This window comes from Poecilia reticulata, chromosome 20, assembly GCF_904066995.2.
Source record: "Poecilia reticulata chromosome 20, P_reticulata-male-v2, whole genome shotgun sequence".
Lineage (NCBI taxonomy): Eukaryota > Metazoa > Chordata > Actinopteri > Cyprinodontiformes > Poeciliidae > Poecilia > Poecilia reticulata.
This window is the reverse complement of record NC_088849.1, coordinates 10632712-10658722: the sequence shown is the minus strand read 5'-3', so window position 1 is coordinate 10658722 and position 26011 is coordinate 10632712. Positions and strand designations below refer to the sequence as shown.

Sequence of the window (26011 nt, the reverse complement as noted above, 5' to 3'; positions counted from 1 at the left end):
AATGAGGGGGAGGTTTGGAAGGGAGTGAGGAAAGTGAATGGATAAGGAACGAGGGAATCACTGACTGGGGGGAGAGGGGGGGTGAAGGGGTGGCAGCATAAGAGCAAATAAAGCTATAAATCTAAAATTTGATTTTGCTTAGATTAAAAATACTTTAAGAGTTTTAAAACACAATTCGAAATTGATAGCAAATAGACTGCACGAAGAAGCAAAGATATAAGAAAAAGGGAGGGATAAAGAGAAGCAACATTAGGATGGGGCCCTGGAACACCAGAAGAATATTAAGGAATATTGATATGACAGAAAAGATGTTTTAAAGGTTGAGGGAAAAAAAAAAAATATCGGGTGAGCATGAAGAATAGGAGTCAAGGGTTGTGTAGAGACGAGAAGGCAGGAGCTGCATAATAAAATCCAAGGCTAATTTGGAGAACTCCAGCTGGCTGAAGCCAGAGGGACTGAGCTTCCAGAACATCTAAAGCACCTTAATGCTGCTCACGCTAACAGTGACACACACATCGCACATGCTCACAAAATTACACACTCATGGACATAGATGCTGCTAACAAAGATGTGCATTCAGATAAAAATATTACAGCTAGACTTACTTTGACCTAGACATGTACCTCACTGTAAGCACCTGGAATTAAAAACACCAACCATTGCATGTATGCGTTTTCTGCTCTGCATTAGTTTTCCAGAGACACCAAACAACCTGTGAAGTGCTTTCAGGAATAATGTGGTTGTTGAATGTACAATGCCAAATTTTCAATTCAAATTCTAAAACTGAATGGCGCATTGTAGGAAAAAAAAAAAAATCCATATCTTTTGTATCTGTGATTGTAACTGTGATGGCCTCGAGCTTTGGCAAAAAGATTCAACAGAACAACAGATAAGGTATTCAAATCTGATTGAAGATAGAACTAAAAACAATGGGCAAAAGAGGTAAGTGTGGTAAAGCCCAACCAAACACAGGCAAATGGTCAAAAACACATGCAAATTAGAAAAACAATGTAATCGGTAAAAGGACGTGTAAGACAAAGACTATACATTGTGGAAAAATAAAACACGCCAGTGGGAGTGACACCATAAGCAAAAGATCTAGCTGAGTTCTGATCTCTTTTAAAACCAGCATTATTTGCAAGAACCTGCAGGTTTTGACAGGATGTACCAGAAATCAAACCCACAAATTTTGATGTATTCCTTTTACAATTAATGGCATGACATCAAAGATCAAAGGAATTTTTTTTTTAAGAAGCACTGCCTAGTTGTGAAGTAGTACAAAAATTAAACAAGTGCAACACACTAGCTTTGAATGCACCTAAGTGGGAATAAATACAACTGTTGTGAAACAGACTTTGGATTTCTCTGATTAATCCACCAGTAAAAATGCAAAAAAAAAAAAAAAAAAAAAAAAAGGAACAACTGTAAGACACTGAGTCATCCTCTCTAATCAGAAAAAGCACACAATTCTGAGAAATCTGTTAAAAGTTGTTAAAGGTTGTTCTGTATGCTTCAAATGCTTGAAACTGAAGTCAAATTCCTTGTCTGTGCACACCATCTTGACCAATAAAGCTGATTTAGATTTTGTATCAGGTTCTGAAAAGACATACGACTGAGGAAATGCAACACCCCTAAAGATACAATGAAGCTACAATAAAAATAATTCTGATCAAAGTGTTTTCATTTGTTTGGGTGGCCAAAGTCTGTGACCAAGTCTGTAACAAACTGCCATTCAGTGACGCTCTCCATCTAATCCAACTGAGCTTGAGCCATTTGAGCAAAAATCTATGTTGCTAGATTTTGCACTGTCCCCAAATGCTCGCAACAGAAATTGCAGTGAAAAGTGGTTCTAAAAGGTATTGTTTGAGGAGGTCTGAATGATAAAAATGAATAAATAAGACTACATTTTTCTTCAACATCACAATTGTGCACTTCTTTATGTTGGTCTTTTGCATAAAATCTTGATAAAAATTATTAAAACTGCTCCTTTATCTCATGTGGAATCGATTCATAATATGTTCCTCCACATGACATATGTTAAAATGTTTGTTTTCTAAGTAAAAAAAAAAGAATAGTTGTGGAATTCTGTGAAAACGATGCTCTCGCTCACCTGAAGGAAACAGCTGCCACCTTTTGTCTTCAGCGAACTGTCAACCAAACATAAAGAACAAACTGAAATGTTGGAGTGAATTTTTTTTTTTCTTCTCTGAGGCCATGCAGCAAGTAATGGCTTAAAACACAGCTGGATTAGAGCCTCTCATGTTTACGACCAATAAGGTTTCCCATCTGCAAATAATGTCCAAACTATATTTTGTTGCCCTCCTTCATTTGGTTAACCTTAAGCCTTTATAGTTACGAAGGGGTGGCTTAGGGTGATGGCATTTGACTCAAGACTAGAGCCGGTGTAAAACGCTGACTAATCTGTAACATCTGGCAAGTTTTACGAGCGAGCGAAGGAGAGAAAAGAAGGATGCCAGGTTGGCAGGTGGGGAAGCGAGGAGCAGTCAACATCTCATTTATACAACCACACACATGCATGCACAAGTAATGACTAGATTTCCCATCGCCAGGGGTGTGGTGACTACTGAAGCCAAGCCACTTGTCCCAGAAAGTTACTAAACAAACATTTACGCACTTGTCTCCATGCAAGGGCAGCACAAACATGCAAGAGCTTCTGGATACAGTTTTTCTTACACAAACACCATGGTGTGAGGTGTCATGTAGTCAAAGTGTGGCACGGCCCATTTTTCAGGCACACGCAGACACACACACACACACGCACACACACACACACACACACACACACACACACACACACACACACACACACACATACACACGCATTCGCTCCCCAGGTACCGCAGCCCTCTGACCTGGGATCTGTCAGCAACTCAAATGCTCTTGTAAATAACAATGAAGTCTGAGTGTGCGTGTGTTCCTCGGTAGAAACCGGGCATAGGCATTTTTGTTGGTCAAATTCAAAAAGAATGGGTCGATAGGAAAAAACGTACCACCAAAAAACGTCCCATCGCATGTTAAGTTTTAAGCAATTAAAAAAAACTAAAAAAGAAAAAGTGAAGTGTGGTAGTTAAACAATTAACTTTGAGATGTGATACAGGAAATAGACAAATCTACATTTATAAATGTAACAACTGGACAGACAAAATACTTTCCATTCAAGACTTTGCCCATATGAAATGATACTTTGGAAAGTATTTGACTCAAAAGCAACACAATCAAATTACTCAAGGTAATTAGCAAACTGTGTCACCATTATCATTTCTTTTTCTTTTTTCTTTACTCCAGGTGCTGGGTTTCATTGCTGTTGGGTATAATTTTGGCAAGCAAACATTGGGAGAAGGATTGTGACCCAATTTTTGCAGTTGGATCAAAAACAAACAAACAAACAAACAAACAAACAAAAAACAGATAAACTTTCTTTAGAAGACCATCTTTTTGAAGTGTACAATGACCTGATCTAACTTCAATGAAGCTCATTCATGGGATGAAGTGAGTAGAGGTAAGATGGTAAACACATGCTGTTTTATTATCTCAGTCCAGGTTGAGTTAATGACCCAACAGAGCACATTATCCCTGTTTGTTCATTATCCCTGAACCTGTTGACTAGATGGCACAGGCTGGTGGCGGCGGTGACCAAACGACCGACCCACGTCAACATAAACATGCAATATTTTACACCGCTTTATGTCTCGAGCACGGAATTCGAATTATACGAATTCGACTAAATTGGTACATGTAGACGTGCACGCGCGGTAGGAAACGTGACACGAGAGCGCTGACGAATGTTAAACTTTTGTTACTGTGAGTGACGTCACTACTGCGACCTGTGTGTGGGGTTCACGTGGAGCGGTGGAAAACTTTCACCTTTCGCTGCTCTTTGTCGGTCTCCGTGTGTTGAGCACATGATTCGCTGCTGTGAACTACGTAAAAGAAAGGCTTTTAGGTCAAAACTGGTCATTTTGATTCATCTGCGTAATGTAACATTAACGTGTTTTTTCAGATTTATAAGTTAATGTGTTAACTTCGACCTAAACCTGGTATATCCATATATTGACACAAGAGTTTGTTTGCAAAGTAGCCAGTTTTTTTGTGTGTGTGTGTGTGTTTCTACCAATAATTTTTGCCATGTAGCAGTTCTCAACGGTAATATAAAGGCAACAGAAAGCAAACTATTTTACAAATGATGCTTTACGCGTCAAGACTTTGTGGTTCTTGAAAGGGAACCATCAACCTCCGCTACAAGGAATTGCTCTCATAATCACTGGAAAATGAAAACCACCACGTCACGTACAACAACAAAACAGACACATGCAACACACACGAGCGCAGCTTCCTGCATGTTCGAAGCTGCACCGTGTAGCAATCACCCATGTGATGCGCGCCAGGGTGAGAGCAACAACAATAAATTGAATTTCCCAAGGATGATGGTGTGATGAAAGATTGTGTGTTTTTCTCATCTACCGCCAGTGCTGTTAGAGCAAGGCGAGATTAAATAAAACCTTGCCCAAGTTTCAATAAATGCATTATAACAATTGCATTTCCTTGACAAAGATTTAGGGACTGGTGTGATGCGATTGGATTACTGGGGAACATTGAGCTTTTTTAATGCTGTTTTTGCCCGGCCTTAAGTTGAACGTACACCTCCACTTGAGGAAGTTTAAAGGATTTCTCTCCTCTCAACATGTGGTTAGGGACTTTGATGATGATGATGGAGGGGAGCGTCGCCGCTTTCTCTCGTTTATCAGTCTCTATGCAATGGCTGAAACAAATAACTAAGCCTTTCACGAAATTAGTTTCTCTGCCAGCAATCAAGATTGCACGGTTGTCTTAAAAATGTCGATTGTGTATTGAGGAGAGGGTGGGGGGAAAGTTGTGTTTTAAATCCGTTTTCCTATAATTACTTTGCGAATGATAGATTAAAACGTGTCTCTCTAGCATAATCTGCAGGAAAGTATTCATAAAAGTATGTGACAGTACTTAAATGTTTGCACATTGTACCGCTTTTCTCTGTTCAGTCTGACGAGATGCGGTGTGTAAAAATCTGAATTTATTGATCTAATGAATAAACTTGACCCCGAGGTTATTTTATATGCTCTTCAATCCCACTTAAACTGTTTCTAGTTGCAAACGTGATATCACAATTGACCAAAATGCACTGAAAGTATATGTGTAATAAACTAATGATAAGGAGTAGATAGTAACCTAAAATATTGTCTCGTTCACGTGAACTTGATATTGACTCTTGCCTCATCCTGTGAGCAGGTGCGTCTCCTTTCTTCCCTGCTAATAACTAAGTTGTATAGAAAAATTGGGAGAAAATATCAACAAATTAAATCAAAGATGTCATGCAATAACGATTTGTCGACTTGTTTGTCCCTCCTTTAATCAAGGTTGCATTTGTGAAACATTTATTTGGATTTGGGTCGGCTTGTGCTTTTCTTTGACTTACTTAAACCTGTCATGAGAAACAAATAAAATTCATATTTATGACTCAGGGTTTTTGATCAATGCTTCTGGCAGGTAGCAACAGGCTGGTTCAAACAGACACGCCTTTGTGGTTCTAAATCTCAAATTTCATGCCCAGCCTTGCAGTTAAAGTTTATGCACCAATAATGGCTGCATGCCGGGGTTCAACTGTTATTCAATACATGGGAATAAGTCATAATGATATGGTTAAAACGGATATTGTTCCAGTTAAAAGTTTAGACACTATCGAAGCAGTCGTGACTCATGCCGTGCCCCAAGTGTTTGGGTGATGTGACTCACCTTGAACCGAATAATTAAAATGTGAAATTACGTAAAACATATTTTTGTCTCATTACAAATGGCAAATATGCATTTTCCAATTTTGACTTCAGAAATATTGAAGTCACGGCAAGCGACGCGAATGAAAGGGAGAAGAAATGTTTGTGACAATATGCAACTGTTTTGTTTGGGGTTTTTTTGTCGTGATTATTTCACGCAAATATGTGACACTATGAAATGTCATAAAGAAAAAAAAAAGTGACATTGAGTAATGGCAAAATATGTTACAATATGGCACTGTTGCAAAAGCTGCTATGTCTAATCATTCCCATCCAAAGTGACACGCCGGTTCCTGAGTGCTAAATAAAAATAGAAAGCTGAACTGTATAGTAATGAGCAGAAATTGTTTTATTAATGTCTTCCCCTTCTTTTCCTTGTTCTCTCTCAGTTGGAGGCATTCTGCATTCCGCTCAGCACAGCTCACAGTTCCTCCCCGCTCGCAATCTCTCCTTGGAGGGAAAGTCAAAAGGTTTTCCCTTTATCTCAGACCGAAGACGAAGCACAAAACATGACTCCCCCGAGAGACCCACGAGGAAACTGCGAACACCTTGCCCCAAATATCTGATCTTGCAGGAGCAGAAAATAGCAGGCGCGCATTTGTTTGCTGGGACGAAGATTTCCCTCGTTCCCCAGACGCCGTGTTGTCATTGAACATTTTGCCGCTGTGTGTTTGGCATATAAAAATACATTTCGATTTTTATTGGGGAAAGAAAACACATCCTAAGAACAAAAGATAATTGTATTGATTTGCTGAGCATGTGGAGCAGTTCAAAAAGAGAATGTTGGTAATGTTTTGAGCTCTGAGATTTAAAGTGTGTTTTGCCTCCATGCATGTGTGCGTGTGTGTGTGTGTGTGTGCGTGTGTGTGTTTGTGTGCATCTGCTTGCTTGTGCGCATCTGGGGTGCACCGCTTGATTTATGCTGTATTGACCAGATTTGAACAATCCTAGGCTCTGTTTGTTGCAGAAGTTGAGCTTGTGAGCGTTTGAGCTAAATATTATTTTGAGAAAAATACAATAATACAACTTTTAAAGTCATGTAACAAGCTTCAAGGTGTCAAGATTTAACCAAGTCTAACTATTCTGCAGATTAATTGCTAACAAAATGAGGACAATCTTGGACATCAGAGATGCACTGCATGTTATGGCCGTGTTTAGTCTTCAAGCAGTACAAATACAATACAAATATGAACATTTATGTGTCACAGTCAATCAAGAATCAGTCTGAGTTTAAAGTAAAGGTGAGTAAAGGTGGATCTTGTGATAAATCAGACCTGGGGCTGCATTCAGGCTGCTTTGTATCTGAGAAACCTGAAATGACCATACCTCACAAGGTTCCTTTTGAATGGCTTTTGTGACCTTAGAGAGTTTCACCAGGAAAAATTCAGCTGATTCAATACTAATATTTTCCATAACTGGAAGGAATCCGGCTGTCTGATGTGACTGTAACTGAGCAGTCGCATCAGAAGCACAATGAGACTTTTAATCTTTTTTTTGCCGTTTTTCCTTTTCTCCCAGTGACTACTGCATATTAAAGTATAGTCAAAATAAGAGCACAGATGTCCTTCATATTTGGGAGTGTAGACTCTGCCAAATGACTTCTTGATTTAATTGAAGGTTTAATTGAAGTAGAGCATAAAAATGTGCCAAAGGCAATGAATGCAGTCATACTAGTACATTTAAAACATATCTCCAGCTCTTTTTTTTTTTTTTGCAGCCTAATGAAAACAACAACAATACAACATATCAATGTGAAGCTTCATTGGTAATTTAGCCATATTAAGGTGTCAGCCAACATCTAACACCTATTTTGGGCAACTTTAAGAAAGTAATTTTGGCATTATTAACTGAATTTGACTAAACTGAATGATAAGTACAATCATATTATAAAGTATACATTTGAATTGTCCAGAGGGGCAGATTGTATTAGTTAGATTTGATTATATATTTCCAGACATAAATTGGACATGCTTGTTTTGCAGAATTTAATCTAATGCAAATAACTAACAAGTGAATTTGTGCAACATTGGCCATATGTCTGTCTTATCATTCTCCTCTACCACAGCAGCATTGTGAATTTTTCTTTTGTCAAGTATTATTAGCTTTATTCCATTAATACAGTCCCAACAACTTTTTTTTTAATGTACACATTCATTAGCAGTTGCATTTTTCTTTTCACAGCATTGAGAATAATAAAAAAAAAAAGTCCCACAGCAGAAACACAAAACCCTCGTTTGATACTTTTGGGTAGGGGACTTCCAGGGAGGCCGGGCTCTGGGGGCAGACTTCCAACCTCTTCACACGGAGGGTGACCTGCAGAGGAAAAGGGGAGCAATAAGACCTTCAAAGGAAGGTTAATGGGAAGGATAGACATGACCCCCACCCAAAGCACACTAATTCCCAAGCCATGAATTCAACCCAAGTGAAAAGACATACATTTTGTACAGAGTTGAAACAAGGTAAAAAAAAAATTATATATATATATATATATATATATATATATATATATATAAGAATAAAAATAATTAAGTTCTAAAAACAAAAAATCAAAAGAAACATTACATATTTTTCCTTTCCATCCACGCAGAAAGTTTTTGTCTGGTTTTCTGCGTTGGTCTCTTGGCTACAGGGCTTGTGGGATACCCCTGCTTCTTGGCAGTCGTTTCTAACAAGCTGAAAAAACACGCTCCGAGTACGTGCGTGTGTGTGCGCATTCTTGTGCTTCTGAGTCACACTGTGTGTTTTGTTTTTACATGAGCGAGTGCGTGTTTGTCTGCAAAAACACGCACCCAGTCTTTTTTTTTTCCCCCCTCTCTTATTGTTTTGTGTGTGTATGTATGTGCATGTGGGTTAACTTGCGCTTGCCTGCATGTGCATACCATTTGCATGTGCGAGACAAAAATAGATCTGTAATTGAATGAAAAAAAAAGAGAAAGAAAGCTTAAAAAAGCGCTACTTTAGAGCATGTCAATTGATGGAAGTATAGGAAAAGAAAGATTAAAAACAGCTTGATATCCATGGTTACTCAAAAGAGAATCAACCCTCCCCTGACTTTTTATTCATGCAGCAAAAAGATTTCACAATGTCTTTTTTTTTTTGTTGCTGCTTAATCTTTAATCATAATGAAATATAAATTCTACTTTTGTATGTGAGTCTAGTGACAGAATGGGAAAATATAAATTTAAGAAGCAGTCATGTCTTTTATAGTATTTGAACTAAATCGCCTCAGGGGCAGAAAAATATGTTAACATTTTATGCCAGGTTATTCAGATGCATTCTTTAAAGTTCTGGCACGATAATTCAAATTCTTTCCTTCAATGTTAGGACTTTTTATTTTAATTATTTTAATCTAAGATAAAATATTGGGGTGTAACAGAATTTATTCCCAAACATTAAATGTGATTTAAGGAATCAGTGATATTTTTGAGCTAATGTACAGTGCTGGAAGATTTGCATCTCGCATGTTTTACGAACATATGCTCTTCTTACTGCTGCTTTTACTGCCTCCTGTCTGGGCTTTTAGGTCACCTTTAATTACCTCCATCCGTTCATCGCAGCCTCTATTTGCCCATTTAGTCATACCTCGCTGTTTCGAGACGGTACTTCATTGGCTGTCCCAAAGAAACTGTGTCTTTTATTTTGACAGCACCGATCCATTTTTTTTCCAATTTGTGTCTTTATCCAGCTGATCTACCCAATACAGCAAGTGAGAAGGCTGTTTTGAACCTTGGAATTGAAATTAAATCAAAGTTTACGTTGGCTATGCAACATTAGCAAACTGATTACGATGGTAAAAATGTATTTCTAAAGCATTCTGTTGAACTGATAATGTCCGAAGAAGGGGATTATTCAGGTGTATCTCAATAAGTAGAGTCAAATAAGAGAGTCTATCCACCCATCCATCATCTACACCCACCTACCCAGTAGACACAATGTATTCAGGGGTTTACTTTTGAAAATTTGGATCATGAGTGCTTACAGCTAAGCAGCTAAGGAAAACTGAAATTCAGTTTCTCAAAAAAAAAAACTGAGTCGGTAACGTAAGCACTGGAATATGTTTTTGTGTTGGACCAAGACCACAAACAGGTAGCAAAAATGTATGAATGTTTGAAATGCCCTCTATATAATTGCCTATTTTAATACTTAAAACACCAAATGTGCCTGAATATGCATTAATATCCAGAGTGGAAACAATCTTAGCTCGTCATCCTCACCTCTGCTCTTGGCGGTCAGCCCTAAAGGAAATTATGTACTCTTGGACTGGACTCTTATTTGTCCTCCTATCTGTATGCAGTGTTATTTATACTTAATTATGAGGTAGTTTCAAAATTGGGTTCTAAACTTCTCTATTTTATTTATTTATTAATTTTTATCTAAAGTGACATTAAAAGTGAAATACATTTAATTTAAACCCTAATATCTCACTTTGCACATTTTTTTGGTCACATTTATATGCTTGAATGCTGACTTAGAAACATTTGTGCTGCCTAAGTATGATCTCTCTCCAAGTTTCATTTAAATAAATGAAAAACAAAATCTAGGTAGCTATGTTCACCATACAGGAGGATGGTGTGACTGTGAATGGAAAGGGAAGGAAAGACTAAGGTGTTGTGGCAACCTATCTGGCAGCCAGGCAGTCAGGGAGCCAACAATGCTTAGAGGCAAATGGAAAAGATTCCTGACCTGTCTGACATTCCTACTGCCTCATAGCCGCAGCTCAGCAAGTGGATGGAAGTGCACTTACACATCCCTGTATATTTAGGTAATTGGAGGAAAAACAATCTGAAGACCAGGAATTACAAATATACGTACTTTAAAAAAAAAACAAAAAACAGTTCATCATGGTTATGACAGCTTCACCGCGTCTGGTGTATTTCTGTACTCGTTTCTTCATCTATTGTGCTGGACTAAACAGCGTTTATCATCCGTACCTTGCAATAATAAACATGTGGCCTGACGACCTGTCGGGATGCCTATTTATGTGCTCAAAAGGCATATTGAACAAATCTTTGCGTATGAATCACAAAGAGTGGACACGATATGGATTTTGAACATCATCCTAGACACCTGAGTCACTGTTACCGCTTAAACGTTGTTGTCTGTTTGCAAGGATTAAAGTAGCAATAAATGTAAAATTTATATGCAATGTTTATCCCAAAATGGAGGTAAAACATACAAGATAATTTATCTTGTAATTGATTTTACAGTTCTGAAAGTTTGCTCTGTCTAAAGGTGAATGGGACCAACGCAAATTTTCATCTAAACTACAGCGGATTGAAAGTATTAACTTTCCACAATGTTTCATGCTACAGCCACATCTTCAGTGTATGCTTGGCTTATAGGGAAACTGGTCAGAGGTGATTGGAAGATAAATTGAGCTAATTACAGGAAAATCCTAGTAGCAAACCAGAAAAGATTTTCGACTGAGATGAAAGTTTAGCTTCCAGAATGACGATAACCAGTAAACATTAAGCCAGAGCTACCACAGAATGGTTAGACCAAATCACATTCATTTGTCAGAATGGCCCAGTCAAAGTCTGGACCAATTTCCGCCCGAGGATGTTTAGGTCTTTTGTGGTAATACCTAAAAATTAATGTTTATAGATTTTCTCACACTTGCACTTATTTTCTAAATGTGAAGGGAGAAGCACACACCCACCGCACTTCACTGTAAATGCAGCAAAAAGTGGGCTCTCCACGGTTTTGGCTGTTTTGACACATTGCGCTCCTTTGGCATGTTTGCTTATAAAATATTTTTCAAAACTGCGTATCCTTTTCCTTCCAGCTCACAATGATGCGCTACACAGTTTTGGCCTGTCGCATAAAATCCCAATGAAGTTACATTGGTCGTAACGTGAATGTGAAAAAGTTCATTGGATGTGAATCCTTTTGCAGGGAACTGTCGTGTTCATTGTTCACATTCACTTTCTAAAGCATTCAAGTGCGATTTTGGGGTAAAATGTGGAATAATTATAGCAAACACTCCTCTGCTGTGCTGTCCTCCTTCCCTTTTAATAAAACAGGTTAGTCTGAAAATCTCCTTGACTCAAGTTGTTTAATGACCATAGCTAATGCCGCTGTGCTCACCCCTCTCTTTGTCTTGTCTGTGTAGCCTGCCTAATCACTGCTGACAGTCTGCTTTGCTCTTTTATTAGCTCTGCGTCGCTTGCAATCAGTGACAGTGAAGTCAGGCAGCAGGAAGGGCTTGTGTGAACTCAACACCCACTCTAGCCCAATGATCGGACTTATGAACACACACACACACACGCACGCATGCGCATGCATGTAAGGGTCTCTGTGCATGTTCACAAAACAAAACTTTTCCTAAACAACTAAACAGACCTGCAGTGTGTTTGTGTTTCAAATTTACATCCACGCACGCACAGGACAGACACACACACACATTTAATCACTTGTCTTTTCAGCTCATGGATTTATAAATGCATAGCAAATGAATCCAAATACACACAATAATGATATTGCCTTGCCTGTTCAGGCTGTGGTGTGCCTGTATGTGGGTCAGGCTCATGCAAAGCTGTATTGATTTTTTGGCAGTGTGTCTGACTGTGTGCCTCCGTGTTCAAAACACTGACTGCTAATATGAGCAGCATCTCTGGCCTTTTCTTGTCAGTGTCCCATGAATTGGCAGACAATAGACTTTGCTTGATAAGAAGGAGGGCTGACATTCGAATGGGCAATTTGTGAGCGACGGGGCGGGAGGCAGGGATGGGGGCGGAGAGGTTGGGTTAGGAATTTTGCTTCACTCCCTTTAAAGAATGTAGCATCACCCATATGTCCGTCTGCCCTGGTGCAAACTCGATGGACTGGAAGGGCAGGGATGCGAGAGTGCCTCTCTCTTTTTCTTCCTCCGTCTATTTCCAGTCTATTTTGCAGGGCTGACAAGCCTTTCTGCACACTGGGGATGCGGAGCAAATGCCTAATGCTGTTTTGTCCATTGCATTAAACCACGTAACGGCCATTTAGGCCACTATGTAGGCCAGAGCAAAGACTGAGACGGCATTAAAGCCTATAGTTGAGGTCAAAGCAGAATGAGGTGAAATATTTTTATCCTTTGAATCAATCTATTTGTGCGTTGCCTTTACTACTCTGGTTTTGTGTGTGTGTGTTTTTGAAAGATACGCTATGAATCTCTCTTATACTGCAGGCTTACACATTATATTTACCACAACTGACCTTTTGACCTTAGCCACAGGCTATCATCTATTGTTGTAAATTGGTTAATTTGTGAAATGGCAGCCTTTACGAGTGAAGACCACTTAGACCTAATGGCGGACTCATCTGCATGCTTACAGGAGGGCAAGAGCAGGGCAGCAGTGGCGCTAGTCCACGCTGAAGCATACTGTATTTGCAAAATGAAGCCGCTTCAAATAAGCCAGACATCAGTCCCTCTCGCATCAATATGAATAGATACGACTTTCTCCACTTTCATTAACCGGCCATTTGTTATCCCTGTGTGCTGTAGGCTTTTTCTCAATTATAGCCATTCATGGCTTTTGTAGTAATTACATTAAACTCGAGTTAGTTACCTGTGAGGTGTGTTCTACTGTAAATTAATTTGGAAGTTTCTGTCTCGCTTCGGTTTCATTTGAAAGTAATGGCTTCCTCTTGTTCTTGTGTGAGACAACCAGAGGGCTGAATGAATTTGGAGGCAGGAAACTGACCTCATAAGACGAGGTATAGACTTCCAGGAGTTCACAGCCGTTTCAATTAAGGCTGAGAGACGGAGCGTCATCCCGGAGAGAAATGATGTCATTCCATACAGTCGTAATATGCCAAGCAGATAGGTTTAGAAAAAAAACAAAATAAAAGCCAGACATAATTCAAATATTTATTGAGTGAATTATATAAATAATGTGTACCACAATGTGCATCTTATTAATTTTTTTTTTAATGAACAAACAAATCGTAAATGAAGTAATAACTTTAGTTACAAAATAGCTCTGACGTGACACAGGAAATCCCTGGTTTGGTTTAATAGAGTGGTGATTAAAAATAGGTTTCATCTGTGTATATATATGGGGATAACTGAGAACCTAATGTATTCTTACACTTACTTCCTTGTCTGATTTCTCCAATTTGTGCATGGAATATTTTACTATCTCAGCTACCTTCAGCATATTTAGCCAGTCCTTCATTTGCACTCGTCGTTTAGGCTAACAGCTTATTCAGCCTGTTTATGGATGGCCCCTCAGAGCTAAATTAATAGAAGAGGCTTTGGGGACCAGAGAGGAAAGTCATAAGCAAGACTGTAATGCTCATTTGCAATGTAGAAGCTAATTACCAATTTGCCACTCTCCAATCTTGTTTCATAATATGTTCACGACTCAACTTCTTTTGTGTTTTGGTGCCTGCAAGCGATATATGACTTTTATACAACAGAGAATGCTTGCTCCTGTCTTCTTCGTGGCTTCATGTGCAGGAAATATTGAGCACTTACAACGTGCCCCACGCAGACTCGCATTTACCATTTGGCCATGCGAGCGGGATGCTGGGATTTCCTTCGTCTTTAAGCGTTCTCTTCGGTCTCTTTCAGTTCATGGATAAAGATTGAGTTCAGCTGAATCTCATGTTCCAAAAAAACACCATGCACTTCTTACACCTGTCACTTCAGCCTATGCATTAGGACCGAGTGTTGGGAGTATTCCACTGGGAAGGGAGCTTCATTAAGACGTTAGAACTTCACCAGGTGTTGGCAGTTCTTTGTATGTGAAAAGGCGCAAAGCAAATTTGTCCATACATCACCGAAACCCAGCAGATGAATTTGACACACAATGCATTGTCTTTATGTTTTTCAAGGATAAACAATAACCTAATGTCAAACGTGGCACATCGGAATGTATGAAACGAGACATTCCAGTGGTCTTTGTGTGTTTGGTGATTTGAAAGTCATACACTTCTAATAGACGGATTTTTCCATTTCCTCTGCAAACACTTGTATGGCAAACACTTTTTACAGCAGCAGCACAAGTGCTTTATGGTAACTGTGCAACATATATCTTATGCGTCGTCTGTACAGCCACATGCTTATGAATTACTAACAAAATAATTCTGTCAGCATGTACAAGTTTGCCGTGTCTGTTCTTGACATTAAAGTGTGGTATCTGAAAGGTTTGAGCTAAAGTGCAAAATACCTGGCCGCCAGTCAACAGAAATAGAGCTACTCTGAGAACGTACTTCAATAGCTCCAGTATTGACTCAGGCCTTTCGTGTACTTTTCATCTTTCGTTGAGCGACATTCACAACGTGTCTCTTAATGCTGATTATCTCACTGCAAACCAAACACAAGTCTGAGGATTATCAAGCTTTGGAGTGCGCATTATTTAAAATCCCACAGTCAATGTTGCGGCTCTGGACCTTCAAATAGTGCATTACATATACAAATTATGTGTCATCACGACTGTTCAGAAATATTTACTGAGAATTACTTTGTGCTGTACTCTTTCTTTTCTTTCCTATCCAAACACAAAACACACTAAGTTTAGCAGCTTAACAAATAATCTGTAAGGAAAAAAAAAACATGGCTAGAGACTCAATTCTATATTCTCAACATTTGATTGGAAATAATATTTATGGTTTTAATTACAGAAATAGTATTACAGAAAAGAAAACCTTAAAACTAGGTAAATGATTCCCTCCTTCTGGTAAATACGTAGATAAAATTATCACGGTGAAACAAATATCGTCTTTAATTGGGGAACGCTGCGCAGCATTTTGTAAAATGCCCTAGAAAATGTGTGGAAAAAAGAGAACATGCTAAGACTGTGCTGCTGTTTTGTTTGCTATAAAGAGTCTTCACTGTTTTAAAAGTTGTTTTGCAAGAGCACCATCAAAATTAGGTAGTTTGAGGTAGAATTATGCAACTTACTTAGCTGGACATTTTAATCTGAGTGTGGTATTTTTTAAAGAAATGTATGAAATGTACAAAATTACTATTTGTCTTGTAAACTTTTGTATTTGTACTGTAAATTGTATATTGTTAATTTCTCCATGTGACACCTGAGTTTCCCCACTGTGGGAGAATAGCATAATTCTATTCCATAAAAATACTGATGTGAATGTGTATTTCAAAACACCATGAAAATTATATGGCTCTGTAAATTAAAATGTACTGCATGCACCTATTTGAAAAATGACGGGAGTACAGTTTTACCTCATTTAACTTCTAATTCCAGAAGTGTCCTTGCTTCGCTTGTGTGTTAATCAGTGCATACGCACAGTAGTAAACCGAGTGTTGAATCATTAACTGTAGGAAATAGATCATTAAAAGTTCAAACAGGATCTGGGTTAAACTCACAGAGTGAACATTATACCCTTTAAAAACTTAAAAGGTAAGAAGCAGAGGACACAAAGTCTATGAATACCCTAATGAGTTTGCTACTGCCTTAAGGGTCAGTGTTGCATGTCCGCCGAAGAAAAGTTGAATTGAGTTGGTCATTGGACATTTACATTTCAAAGATTTTCCTACATGTTTAGACAGCAATCTGGGTTAGGGACCAGCCTCTGAGAACATAGGTTCCAGCAATCAGCAGCTGTTTTCCAGGACTTCCTTTAGTGTTACCTTGGACGTTTGTATCCATTCTGAATGTATTATGCAAAGGAAAGAAAAAAAAAAGAGTTTTTAAGCTTTCTTGGGGAAAAACTTATTTCTGATGCTATAAAGGCAAACATTAATTGAGTTGTGCAGATATATAAGAAAAGAAGGTGCAGGTTTCTGATTAAATCATCCAGCCCTAGGCTGGGCTGTTGGTCTGCTCCCATACTGTGGGACCCTGTGCAGTTTGGGTACATAGGCTGGTTGCCACTCTGGGGTGTTGGTACCTGAACCTATGAGTATACTGTAGTATGTATGGGCAGTGCAAATAAGTATATGGTGTCATTTCTTGTATGTCTTCATGTTAGGTGTGTGTATTTGTGCCCATGAGTGTGGGAATGTGTGATTTTGTCTGTATCATCTCATGGCCCCCACCAAATGTGGGGCCTATTACTTCCCCCCACCACCATCACACTACCTGCTAGTGGGTGGTGCCTCCCCCTGCCGGTGAGATGGTGGTTCTCGGTGTCTGGGACTGGGTGCTCGGGTATATGCCAGCTCACTCCTGGCTCAACCCAGGTGGTCCCTGCTGTGCTCTGGGGGGCCTTTGGAGGCCTGTGGCTGTGATTTCCCCCATATCTGCCTCCAGTCCTGTGGCTGCATTGATCATGCCTATGGAAAAATCTTTTATACGAACATTCACACAGACAAACACACACCCACAGATGTCTGGGTCCAGGTAGTTACAGACACAATATATACTGGAATCCAGTGTCCACTAAATACATCTTGTATTAAATCATGCCATGTACTTTTAAGTTCTTCCTTGGTTCTCTGTTTTTTTTCTCTCTCTCTCTACAGAAACAAACTTCAATGCCTATTATTCCTATCTCCTTTTTTCCCTTTTAACAATTTGTCCCATCTCTTTCTCTTTCTTTTTTTTTTCCTCTACTTTCATTTTTTCTGCCCATTACATTTGAAATAAACCCAAAATAAAGTGTTTTTTTTTGTTTGTTTGTTTTTTACATATATCAAGATGAGAATTATGGATTTCACTATAATTGTTCACTTGTAAAAAGTAAATCCGTTGGGTGTCTCTCTGAAACCGATGTATGACATTTTTACAAATCTGAAAATCATAACTTTTTGGGAACAAGAGTTCTATTAGATATCTGACTCCATAAAAGTTTACTTGGTAAAAAGCATTTGGCCGCATTTCAGAAAGTTTGAAACCAAAAGCAAAACATGATGTAATGCTACTCTGTCTGCATTGATGTAGTGACAACACCATTTCAGACATGTTAGATTTTGGATAATGTTGCTACTATGGTGGATGACCATTACAGGAACAACAAACTTATATTGTTATTTAACCAACACTATAAGTTTTCAGCCTGCAAACTGGTAAATTGATTTGTAAACTAATTAGCTTAATAAACTTCAGTTGTAAAATCTTTTCATGCCATTGAAAAAAGGACATAAAAATATTGGTGTACCTTTTTAATAATTTGAAATTAAAGTGCAGATGTGCACCCATTACACTCAATATGTCTGAACTAAATCTACATTATATCGTGTTCATACATAACCTTTGAGCCACTGACACATTCCTGCCTCTGGTCACTTACTCTTTAAAAAAAAAAAAAAAAAAGTTAATAAGACCTTCATCGCACGATGACATCACCCCATCTCAAACTAAATGACAAACAAAATAAACGAGTTTATTGTGTAAAGTTTAATTCCAACAATTGTCTAATTTCCTCAAGCATTTTATGCCTGAACTTTCAGTCAGTGTGCTCATCAACGGAGAAGACGCTGACTTTCAAAAAGTACGTAATAAGGCTTCGTCATGAAGAGTCAGTGGCATGCAGAACAGCTCTTGTTGGTCAGGAAGATGTTTCTCAAACACTTCGCCCTTGCTCTCAATCTCTCTGAAATCATGTCCTAATGATGACCCAAGGCCCACTTTTAATCACTATTTGCATTGCCCTTTTTAACAATCATTCCACTTTGCTGCACAATTTTGACTGTGGAAGCATGAGATCCACTGATGAAGTTCTTAGTAAACACAATAATTTGGGGGTAATATTAGTTCTCCTCAGCGTATGACGAATTCTGATGAAACCGCGCAAAATTTTTACTGACCCTTCGATGACTTCCCCCTTTTCTTTTTTTTTCTTTTCTGTATCATATAAAGCAAGTTTATTTCTGCAACATCTGTTCCCAAGTATGATGAAAGGAAAGTTCAAGCATCACACAAGCCCTTTTTATTCTTAAAAAAAAAGAAAAAAAAGAAAGAAAATGCCACTCATTCCCACTGTTACGAGGCCTTACGAACTCTGTGGCCAAGGAGAAAGCAAAGCAAAAAAGAATCCAGAAACAACAATGACTGACAAGTGGATACATACACTTTTTGACAAAATTAAACTAACACTTCATCCGTCATCCAGTTTCTGTACTCATACTGGCCTGTTCAGGGTTACTAGTGAAGGCTAGAGCCTTTCCCAGCCCAGAGATATGGTACAGCCCTAGTCAAAATGCCAGTCTATCACACCACATTTCAATACGACACTAAAATATACTTTCTTAAGTGATATCGTGATTCGTAAAATTCTTTCTGAATTAAGTAGAAAGTCTGACATTGTTTATTGATAAGAGTCTTGATAAAAATAATAAGAAAAAAAAAGCAAAGAGTGCGTGATCTTTTCAGAATTTTAAAGGGGTAGTATAATGTATGTAACATCTCCCCTTTTAAAAATAAATTCTAAACTCAGCATAAACCAATCTGATGAACATTTTTATACTCAGGTTAAAAAACAAGTTTCTACTGCTGCAAAGCTTCAATGATGTTTGAATAATCTGCATGTGAATAATAAAGTAGCCTTCAAGGCTTATGTATTTTTTTCCTCTTTATGGGTCATGTTATTAATAGCCTAATCTTTCTTTCTTTTTGCTTTAAATACTGGATGAAATATTTTGACAAGTCCACAAGGGGCCCCGGCCAAGTAAACATTTATTTTAATCAATCATTTGACGGTGAACTTAGTTAGCGCCGCACATTTCTTAGTGACTCTGAGATTACTCTGAGTGTACTGCTGCTGCTGCTGCTGCTGTGAGTCCATCTGTATCTGTTTTGGATATTTATGGAGATTTTTTTTTTTTAACTATCAACAATAATTCTTGCGTTCGCCCTTGTGAGTGAACAACAAAAACTGAAGCGATCGATCGCTACCCTCTGAAGATTTTGTGTTTTTGGAACAAACAGTAGGGAAACAAATGGAAGCAAAGCCAGATGAACAGCTGTATTGAGATAAACCGTCACCCCATATGCTGAGGAAAAACAATCTCTGCGCATTATGGAGGCTGAAGATGAAAAAAAAAATGCTTAATCAACTAACATTGATATTACTTCTGGCAATTAGGAGCATGCTGGTAATGATATGAGTTTTCAGCTGTAAATAATTATGCTGCCTGCGGGCCATGCTTTAATTCTCGGCTGTATCTATAAACAATAATCAAACCAACAGCAGCAGGGCTAAAAGTTGGAGATTTGCGATTTGCTGAGCAGAGGTTGAGGGGGCAGCTTATTGGAGCCCTGTGGTGATGCCACTAGTTGGGGTCACCTTTGGGTGCTGTTTCTTCTGTACACCGGCACACTAATGTTATTGATCAACCCGGATTTGTCAAAGTAAAACGCACTGGTGCATGCACAGGTGCTCAAAAAACCCCCCCCAAAAAACATATTAAATCTTTCAAGCATGTATTGTTGTGCAAATCAAGCTTTATTTATACTCGAGGCTTAGAAAAATATAAATTTTTTAAAATAGTCTCAAATCAATAAATCGAGTCTATTTCAATCAAAAAACAAATAAAGTATTCAAAGAAATCCAGTGAAAGTCATTCCAAAACTTGTGCCTTTTGCAGCTAAAAAAGTGCAAATTACTTCTGCTAGAAAATTCTCTTGTCTCATTTTTACAAAATTGCTCCTCCATGCAATGGACTTAGCCAGTTTCAACTTTATATCTCAATGTCAGAAACGAAGTGTCAGCTTGCTGCTCTGTATAGACTTAGATGAAGTGCATAATTAAAGAAACATATGAAACCCAGCACTGGGCCTGAGATTAATTAGGTGCATGTCAATATCCTCATCAATATCCGATTAACCAATGACACATGGCCCAATGAAGGGTATTGATCTGTTCCAAGTGTGCGGTGGTAATAGGTTGAAGCCAAGAGTCAGTCACAGAGCTGATGGCAGAAAACTTTGCGGATCGTAGAAAGTCGTCTTCATAGCCAAATCGTAACGATCGTGCGGTGCAGACTCATGGGAATCCACTTATTGCTATGGCCACAACTGAACTTAGTCAGCTTTTGCTCGAATTCCCATCCTGTTACTGATAATTAAAAATGACCCCAAAGGATCGTTCTCTCCCAAAAAGACTCAATCTAGATTAATGGTGGCGAAATGGCCAACATAAGTTAGTCCCTTTATGATAATGATTATAATGATAATAATGAGTGCCTTGGATGAAGGATGAACAATCCCCTGTCCTGGAGTTGAATCCCTATACAGGTTAATTAGGTAAGATAACATCATTAGCCACTCTCATGCCTGCACTGAAAATTAATTGGATAAGATGGAGATTTAGGTCTCTGTTTAAATCACATAAACGATCAACGACAGCTTTGGCAGAAAATGGGAGGGCCAAATCAGCGAAAATCTTATTTAGATTACATTAAACCAGCTTAATGAGGGAAAAAAAAATATCCCAGTGGTTTGTTATTATAGGTGCTGCGAGGGCCCTTTAGGATGCACTGAACAGATTAAAAAGTGCATTAATGATGTATTGTTGTGTCTTGTTAAATCCTGATTGTTTTCAGCTTTGTTTGATAATCAAGAGGAGATTGTGACATGGGTCACTAATCAAAACATTAAGATAAAGCTCACTAGTCTGCTGCAGCTGGTACATCTCAAATAACAAATGAGTAATATTATTTGTCAATAGGCTACCTTGCAAAAGTATCCCTATCCAGTTAAACTATTAGAGACTATGCATGATTGTTAATAGGTATATATATATATATTTTTTAGCAAATGGAAACAGTTGCAGCCATCTGCATTTACCCACCCCCTTTACTCTGGCAACCTAAAAAATAACTACAGTCCACCTGTGTGTTATTGATCTCAGTATGAACACATTATTAGAAGACCTTGGAGGTTTGTTTGAAGACATCCTGAACACCACACAATTTGGGGATGACATAGTGAAAATATTTAAAGTAACATTAAGATATGTGACAATTTCCAAAGCTTGGAACGCACTCGCAGAGCAACTTTCAACGGTCATTCCTCAGTGTCTCTCATCTCACCATACAAACACGTACATCTTCTAAAAAATAAAAATCACTATTGGACAACTGCAAAATCCACCAAGTTATGACTGAGAAGAAGTGGGGAACGAAAAAACAATCAAGACCCTCGTAGCAACTCTGGAGGATGTGCAGAAATTCAAAGCTCAGGTGGGATATTCTTCTTAAAACTTAAATAGTAATTCTGCATTAAATATTCAGTCACAGTGAGCTGTGACTATTCCCCCACATGTTTCGCGCGTCATCCGGGTCACATGCCCGAAACCCAGCAATATGCAAAATTCAATGAGACTTTTGCTAAGTTCATTTATTTTTTTCTTGGAAGCTGAGACTTGGAGCAGAACATGGCTGAATGTAGAGAAGTTCAAGATGTGTGAATCCACGTGCGATGCTCTCATATATGAACAATCTGCTTTCCTTTTTTATAAAAGGCCACCAATGCCCTCATGACTTTGTAGTCATAAATAAGGCAGTCTGAATGTTTGTTGTAAGGGAATCGTTAGCTAGTAGCTCATGATTTTGTTCCAAGGGGGACATTAGTGTTATTAGTGCCAGGCCAATCCACTGGGCATTCTCTTACTATTCCTCACAGCAGCCCCAGAGCTTGTCGGCTGTCTTCAGCAAAGAATTATATTTGTGTGTACCTCTCCATTAATAATGCATGGTGCTACGTTTGTGTGAACTGTCATATACTACATAATAGATATTAAAAAAGGCACCGGGAACAGTTTAACGTCAGTTTGGGGAACTACATTGTAATGGAGAGTGGGAGATCACAAAGCAATCAGTTATACCTTTGGTGTCTGTGTTTCTAGTGAAACACTAAGTAAACACTTGGTCAAAGGAGCATCCTGCCACAACTCCCATTAATAATTCAGCATAGCAAAGAACACAAACATTAATATACAGTAGTATTGCCACCTGGTAGATTGAACTTGTTCTTGCCAACTTGAATGTTGATGCTAAAGTTTTTTTTTTTTACTGCCACCAATTGTTCTTTTTTAATCAAATAAGTCTAATTCCGAATATCTATCATTAAAGTTTATCCGTGCATAATTAATTCAAGACTTTCTCTTGTTCTTGTATTTCAGTCAATGAGAGTGAGGGGGAGGAAGTTATCTGACACCATGTGTGTTGTGTGCCGCTTAGAAACGCCTGCCCACTGTTAGGCCGACGACTGAAGAGAAGCTGCCCATGAAATGGCAAAAAGTCTGGCTTCATAAGGTAATATTTCGATAAATCCGAAGAGATACTACAGATGCAATAAGCAATATGATGTGTTACTTTTTTATTGTAAGATACGTGGTTCATTTAGTCTGATCAAAGTCTGAAAGAAGCTGGTTTAGAGAGGCAAAACCTGTCGAAAGATTTTACACCGCTAACAGCAAGCAAATACATTTTAAATTTATTATCTTTATACCGCATTAATCAAATGCAACACGCATTTTTAAATAGACACTTCAGTACAGTTAATTTCCATTTACTTTACTGTTGTAAATTAAAATTTATCTTTGAAAATAAAGTTTAATGCTTCGGCAGTGTGTTTTTGAGTGCATATGGATTTAAACTGCTCGGCATGGAGGCAATGCAGCTGTTTTTATACGGCTGAAATCGCTGATGTGAGGTGGATTAGGTGGTGTTGTACATTAAGAATGGACCTGTATTTGTTGCTGCACCACAGCTCGATCTTGTGACTATTTAACACAATAAGACCAGATCCTCTGATCGTGTGCAAAAAAGAAAAAAAGAATCCCAAATGAGAATTTCAGGTTGGATCACACCATAAAAAAACCCCAGTAAGTTAGAGATGGATGGAGCTAAATACAAGAAAACCTATGACAGGGTTCACCTTCCAGGATAGCAAAGAACCCCAAACATACAACCAAAATTACGATGGTATTGTTTAGTTCAAAAGTTATACATGTGTTAGAATGGTCCAGTCACAGTCCAAAAACTAAATCCAAATAACAATCTTTGGCAGGAGTTTAACATTGGTTGAGCTTGAGCGGTTTTGAAATGGAGAATGGGCAAAATGTTCAATATTTGGATGTATAAGATAATTTTCCAGAAGACTTGTAGCGGAGTACAAAGTTCTCCAAAGTATTGGCATTCTTTGTGTGAAAAAAAAAGCACTCCAGAGTTGTTATTTGTGAGCCTAAAATAAAAATCTGTTAAGATGGTTTAAAGTTAGGTTATAAGGGGGTAAAACGTGACAAAAGTGCAAGGGGTGTAGCTACATTTTGTCGACTATTATTTATAGGACTTCTGATAGTTTATGCCAGTGGTCCCCAACCCCTGGTCCGTGGACCGGTACCGGTCCGTGGACCAATTGGCACCGGGCCGCGCAAGAAATAATTAAATATTTCCGTTTTATGTATTATTTGAGTCTGGAGGATCTTTTATTTTGAAAATCCTTTAACCGGATTCTCTAGGTTACTTGCGCACCAACACTGAGCCCACAAGCAGCAAAATGAGTAAGAAACAGATCAGATGTCTTTGGAAAGTTTTTTGCAAAGGGGAAAAGGCCCAGAGAAGAGACAGGAGAATGGATTTATCTCAGACCGGTAGGTGACTCCCACATTACAAGCCTGCTCTGCGTAACATGCGGCGACCGGCTGCTAACAAGGCAATGAAGCTTCAAACTTCTTCGCCACGTAGAGACCAAGCACGCTGTGCATATAAGCAACACTTCGGATGTCATTGTCTCCCATCACTCCCAGATGGGACCGTCTCGTTGCAGAGAAACAAGCTCAGGGCTCCCGTTTGTCATTATCGTGAGTAATACATTTTCACGAAAGTAAAATGTTCATTTTTGTGGCGCGTCTGTATCTTATTTTGAAGGGATATGTAAACGTTACCATAGCGACCAGAGTCAGAGAGCGTTTGGACAGTGGTCGAGTAGAGTAGAGCTTGTGAGGCTTAAGTTTGGTTTAGACGGCAAGATTTAAGAATTGTCGGCCGATTCTCCAAACCTCTGTGACCACAGAGCTGATAAAAGTACAACAGGTTTGATCGGTTCGTGTCTCCAGCCACATGGCAGGAGCAACACACCACACGAACCGATTCCAGTCACGAACATCCCAATTCCAGAAATCCACAAAACTCCCAGCATAGCAAACGGAAATTTAGAATAACCAAACACGGATGACGATGTAGAAGCAATAGTGATAGTTTGTGGAGTCATTTTAAGAGATAAAAGACGTAACAAAAAGAAAAGGCGGTGGATAAAAGACGACGGGAGCAGCCGCTCTATTTGCTGCACTATGACTTGGAGGGGACTGTTTTTTAATAGTTAACATTTTTAACTGAATAAACATAAACATATATAATAATGACCTTTACATATAATAATAAACATTTCCACATGTCATATCCGATATCCACCGGACTCACAGTTGCGCGATATGTCAGCTGTTTGGGATTCCCCTCTGTTCTTACGTCACCACGCTTTCTGATTGGCTATCAGTCACATTCAGCAGGTTGGATTCTCGTTCCCAGTCAGAGAAAACCCCACAGGCTGCGATAAAAAGACCAAGACAAACCAGGGTTTCCCCCAGTGTATTTTAAGCCTGGCGGCCCGCCATGCTTTACTAGCCCTGCCGCCAGGCTAAGCGTTACTTATTTACGTTTCTGGGGGTCGCTTTTTTTTAAACCGGGCTGCAAAGAAGCGTCTCTGTTGCTCTTAGCATTTCACTCGCAGAGCAGATTTATTCCTAAAGGATAGGTTTATAGTTTATGCATTTAAAGCCTTAAACCCGACAGCGTGTGGACCAATTACACCCCTGGCGCCTCTGCGCTTTGCCTCGCGCGCTGCCGCTGCTTTACCTCAGCGCGGTTCGCGCGCGCCTCCTTTCACTCAAACTGGACTCAGGCTGACGTGTATGGATATTTACATCAACTTACTGTGAGGAATTATGATCCTTTGGAGAACTCTAGGTAAGAGTTTAAAACCTGCCGCGTTAGCTCTGGTTGCGCAGCTCTATGTGAACAGCACGAATAACTTAGCAAATTCAGAGGTCACGTTGTGAAGTGGTGAGAATGATTTATCTTCGTGAACGAACAATTATAGGCGGCGTTTACATCTCAACAGGCAGTGTGGCTCTGTGTCTGTCTTCCCTGTAAAGTTTATGTCTGTGGTCCCGGTTGGCCGGAGCGTTTGTAGATAACGAGCAGCGCTAACCTGATCATGCAGCTTCAGCCCGGTGAGGAGCTTTCGCGCTCTCCTCGGAGTCATGCATTACACTGATTTTATATTATTTTATTA

At 38.9% G+C, this 26011-nt stretch overlaps 1 protein-coding gene across 2 annotated transcripts in view; it reads left to right on the top strand.

Annotated features, from left to right (window-relative positions):
* The first annotated feature begins 21627 nt into the window (after positions 1 to 21627).
* The window catches only part of ofcc1 (orofacial cleft 1 candidate 1), a 97889-nt gene continuing 93505 nt past the window's right edge, over positions 21628 to 26011 (top strand). For both annotated transcript variants that reach the window (XM_081601504.1, XM_008438696.3), the window contains exon 1: positions 21628 to 22971. The gene's annotated coding sequence lies outside the window, so the exon portion shown is untranslated. The remainder of the gene's footprint in view (positions 22972 to 26011) is intronic.